Here is a 6000-nt window from a genome sequence, read left to right as displayed (position 1 = left end):
AGAAAATGAACAAATTCAAATAATTCCAAATAATATTAATTCATTAAATGTAATGTTACTTTCAAATAATAATTTTTTGCGAAAAATAGTGAATAAAAAATCTTTTAAAGAAGAAATGTATCATGTTAATAAGCAACAAAATATTGAAAATGATAATGAAATAAAATACTTACCAATTCACGCTAAAAATTATAACTTTGAAAATAATGGGCCAAAGTGTGTAGCTTCAATTAAATATGCGTGTAGATATTTGTTAAAGGATTCAAAATTAATTCCGACTGAAGAAGAAATTCAAGAATATGAAAATAATCAATAAACAATAAATATAAGATAAAAATATTTTCTTTATGAGTGAAAAAAATATTTTCTTCAGGAAAATATTGTGGAGAACGTTAATGTTAACGGGCGCTTGACATATTCAATGCAAATAGAAAGCCTTTTCATAATTAGTCCAGAAAAAGAAATCCTATTTTGTTGCCACTGTTTGCCAGATTCTAAAAATTGGAATGAATATCAAACTCGGCTGGTTAAACTTATTCCAAATTTGGGCGAAAATTGTCTTCCCTTCATGTTATTTGATGACATTGTTGTGGGTTTTGGATTTATTGGTAAAATATATATCATTATCACAGCACCTCTCACATCGAATTTTATTGTTGATTCACTTATGGATTTAGGAATCAGACAAATTAAAAAAATTATTGGTTTTATTTGCAAGGATGACGTAACTCCAGCGAAACTAATGGAGAGGAACCATTACATACAGCTTCAAATTCTATTGCAACACGAAATTTCTGCTAAAGGACACATGAGATTAACACCCAGTGATGAATTTGAGAGTTTAGCTTCTTTCTAATATAACTAAATAAATCGCCATTTTGTATGGAATACTTCTATTTTGAATAAAAACATCATCAATTATTTATTGAAAAAAATGTGAGACAATTGGGAGTTATGGACTTTAAAATTACAGGAACTTCATTTATGCTTATTCAGTGAGTTGTGAATCATATTTTTGCACATTAAATTAATAATTAGTTTTCTTCTTCAAATAAGCTGATCATTAAAAAAGCAAAGCACCACAACTAGTTCCTAGACAAATTTTAATTATATAACCATTCGGGAATATATTATCTAGTGTAAGATTTTTATTAAAATTTGCCTTTTTGTTCTTAACGTCTCTAGGGCACCTTTAATTCAAGATTTTAATGGAAAGATGAATCAAAAAACAGTAAATTGGCATTTATCAGATATAGAGCAAGTTGACCTTTTCCAGCTTGGACCAATCAAGGTGAATTCATTATATTTTTATATTCAATTTCGAAAATTTCCAAAACAGAAAATTTTTTGTTTTAACATATACCTACGAAACCCTCCTGATGAATGTGTTACTGTAAGTGTTAAATTAAGTTTTCGTGGTGAATATAAAATAATTACAGAAGAAAAAAAAATGAAATTTTACTCAGTTTGTAATAGCGATTGCATCTATCCAAGAATTTCTCCTCAAAAATTTCTTTCGTGTTTTAAAAAAGGAAGTCTTGATCTAACATTTACTTTTTCATTACACTCAAACACACAAAGTCTTTCAAATAGCAATTTCTCACCGCCCGGTGTTCTTGTTAATACGTCCAGTTTATCCAACAAACACAACGACACCTCCAAAATCCTAAATACCCCCGATCATATCAATGAAGATGAATCATGTAGTAAAATTTTTCCAACACACCAATCATTTCCACCAATTAGAGAAAAAAATTTCAAACAAAGCACTTATGTTGGTCTTCAAAATCAAGGATCTACATGTTATCTTAACAGTATTCTTCAATATCTTTTTCATATTCCTCTTTTTCGTAAAATGATTTATTTAATTCCAACAGAAAATGTAGCTGATAAACAAAAATCAGTTATATTAAACATTCAATCACTTTTTTATGAAATGCAAACAAATGATCACACATGTAAAACTCAACTTTTAACTAATTCCCTTGGAATGAGTCCAAGAGATGTATGTGTTCAACATGATTTCCAGGAATATCTTAATTATTTAATCGATAAAATTGAAGAAACATCAAATAACGACCGTTTAAAAAACGATATTCATCGACTTTTTCATGGGAAAAACGTTCAGAAAATTCAATGCGAAAGTGCAGGAATTGAAATCGAACCAACTTATGAAGAATTTTTTAATGTTATCTTAAATGTCAAAGGGATAGATTCACTTGAAGACTCAGTCCGTAAGTTGGTCACGCCATCTAAATTAAAAGCTTATGACACAGGCTATGGGAAATTTGATGGCATCATTACAACAAAATTTTTAACATTGCCAATAATTTTGCAGATGCATTTGCGAAGGTTTGAGTTTGATCCAATATTAAAAGTCCAAAAGAAGATCAATGACAAATTTACATTTCCGAAATACATTAATTTAGGAAATTATTTTGATCAAAAAGTCTCGAAACAATTATCAGAATATGAACTATATGCAGTGATAGTACATGTGGGAAGTCATAGTACATCTGGACATTATTTTGTTTATCTTAGACCAATGCTAAAAGATGATTGGTATGTGTTCAATGACTCATTTGTTGATAAAGTAACTGAACGAAAAGCAATGGACGAAAACTTCGGCGAAAAAAACACTTTTTTGATGAATAATTATTCGGAAGAAATACCGCAGACTGCTTACGTATTATCTTATGTAAGAAAAGATAAAGTTGCCGAAATATTTCAAAAGGTGCCAAATGAAATTGTGCCAAAAAATGTGGTGAAATATAATACGGAAATGAAAAACAAAGAGAAATCATTTGATTTTTAGTAATGTTTGTAATTAAATAAAATATGTAAATATGTTTTTTATATTATTATTTTAAAGTGATAGACAATTGTTTACATATTTAAAATTGATATTTTTTTAAAAAATATGTAATCAAATAGAAATGATACACAATTTATTAGTGTAAATAATAATTTCAGGCTTTCATAAAATTATTACTGATTTCTTTGGTTTGAATTAAATCTAATATTACGAATGTGAAGTGTCTGGCATTCCCATAATTAATCATTAACTACTAAACAATCGTTTATTATTTGGTAACCAGCCAATTTCCCAGGTGCAATTTTGTAGAACAACTTAGCGAAAATATTTTTAGGGAAAAAGTGCCTAAATTGAAAACCCGTTTTTAAAAATATATTTTTTTGATTCAGAACTCTTCGGTACATGATTGGCAACGCAAAAGATGAAGAAGTCAAAACAAGCAAGAATACTCAAAACGATTGGGAAACATTCATAACCATCAAGAATATAATTTTTGATTTGACCGATGAAAATATAATAGAATCAATGAATACTTTATTTAACATATTTGATATTAATTACTCATATTCTTTTAACATCGTTATTAGTCAACTTATATACAGGAAGGTTGTTACTCGAATCGATTTTCCAGATATTTATTTAACTTTTTTAAAGAACATTGAAGTGTATGAAGAAGAACACAATGCGAAATCAAAACTTTTAGAAGTGTTTTCAAAATATTTACATACAAAATCCACACAAGAAGCATATTATATTCTTGCAAGAATGGTTAATCATAATTTAATTGAAGCAAAATTTGTTCAAGATATAAAGATACCATATTTTGCACATTATTTATCAGAAGTAGAAATTCAGAATAAATATTCAGAATTTAAAAGTCAGTTCAAGGGTAATTTTGAAAAACTTAAAAAGAACGATTGGGAACTTCATAAGAAATATGTTGAAGAAGGAATTAATCAAAATAAACTTGCGAAAATCATTCGAAATGATGAAATAGAAAAATTTCAAAAAATATCGTCACAACCAAATTTTAATTATAATCAATTTATTGAGCCATCAATTTATGAAAGATGTTCATATATTAATCAAAAATATGTTACATTAATTAATTATGCAGCATTTTTCGGATCAATTAAATGTTTTAAATATTTACTTATGGATGATGTAAATGTAAGAAATACAGGTAGTTTTGCTGTTGCAAGTGGAAATTTAGAGATAATTCATTTATGTGAACAAAATAAATCATCATTTAGTAGCGCATTTGAAACAGCAATTAATTTTCATCGAAATGATATCGTTAAATATCTTTATGAAAATATTCTTCAAACAAATCCTGAAAGTGAACAAGAGATTAAGTATAAAAATTTGATAAGGTGTATACAATGTAATAATTATGAAATTCTTTTATTTTTACAAGAAGGAATGAAAGTTAGTAATGATACAATTAACTTAATTGCTGAAACTGGTAATATATTTATTGTTAAATATTTTCTAGAATTTAACAAAATCCCAAAAAACATTTTAATTTTCTCTGTGAATTCTGGAAATATTGAACTTGCTAAATATGTTTTAGAACAAAAAGGAATTGATATTAATTCACAAGATATATATTTATGATGTTTAAGATTTATTTTAACTATATAATATTTCATAATAATATTTGGAAATTATTAATATTATTTAATACAGCTCTTATTTTATCAATACAAAATGGCCAATCAGAAATATCCAAATTACTTCTTGAACAAAAGGAAATTGATATTACTTCTAAAAATATTAGAATATTAAATTTGATGTTAATGTTAATTATTTAAGATTTTTAAAAAATATTTGGAAATTATTTGATATATTTATTTCTGCATTTATTTTGGCTGCTATAAAAGGTAATACAGATTTATTCAAACTCTTTATTGGGCGAAAAGAAATTAATATTAATGATAAAGAAGATATTCAATTGTTTTAAATAAAATTCATTTCAATAATTTACAATTTCTTTATAATGTTTGGAAATTCTTTAAATTATTTCAAACAGCACTTATGAAAGCATCTTCAAATGGTCATATAGAAATTGTTAAATTACTTCTCGAACAAAAAGGAATTAATGTCAATGCTAAAGATATTTATTTGTTTTATATAACATTTACTTTGTTAATTTTATGTTTTTAAATAATATTTGGAAATTATTTGTAATGTTTGGTACAGCACTTATGTTTGCATCAAAATTTGGTCACATAGAAATCGTTAATTTACTACTCGAGCAAAAAGGAATTGATATTAATTCCAAAAATATTTTTATGTTTTATTTTTTATTTATTTTAATAATTTGACGTTTCAATATAATATTTGGAATTTTTTTAAATGATTTCAAACAGCACTTATGAAAGCATCTTCAAATGGTCATATAGAAATCGTTAAATTACTTCTCAAACAAAAAGGAACTGATGTCAATGCTAAAGATATTTATTTGTTTTGTTGGATATTTATTTTAATAATTTGATGTTTCGATATAATATTTGGAATTCACATATTTGATTTAGAACAGCACTTATTGATTCAGTTCGAATTGGAATAATAGAAATAATTAAAATATTTCTTGAACATGAAGGAATAGATGTTAATGCTAAAGATAAAATTTAAATGTTTTATATGATATTTCACAATGATATTTGGAAATTATTCGAATTATTTAATACTGCACTTATACTTGCATCTAAATTTGGTAAAATAGAAATAATTAAAATACTTCTTGAACATGAAGGAATAGATGTTAATGCTAAAGATAAAATTTAAATGTTTTATATGATATTTCACAATGATATTTGGAAATTATTCGAATTATTTAATACAGCACTTATTTATGCATCTAAATTTGGTAAAATAGAAATAGTTAAATTACTTCTTGAACAAGAAGGAATAGATGTCAATGCTAAAGATATTTATTTGTTTTGCTTAAAATTTATTTTTATCATTTAAAATTTCAAAATATTATTTGGAAATTATTCAAATTATTTAATACAGCACTTATGCTTGCATCTAAAAATGGTTATATAGAAATAGTTAAATTACTTCTTGAACAAAAAGGAATTGATGTAAATGCGAGAAATAAAATTTAAATGTTTTATATGATGTTTCAAAATAATATTAGGAAACAATTTAAAATATTTAAAACTGCATTTATGTTTGGA

Source organism: Histomonas meleagridis (genome assembly GCF_020186115.1).
Source record: "Histomonas meleagridis strain 2922-C6/04-10x chromosome Unknown contig_92, whole genome shotgun sequence".
Taxonomy (NCBI): domain Eukaryota; phylum Parabasalia; order Tritrichomonadida; family Dientamoebidae; genus Histomonas; species Histomonas meleagridis.
The sequence above is the reverse complement of the archived record's forward strand: the minus strand, read 5'-3'. Positions refer to the sequence as shown.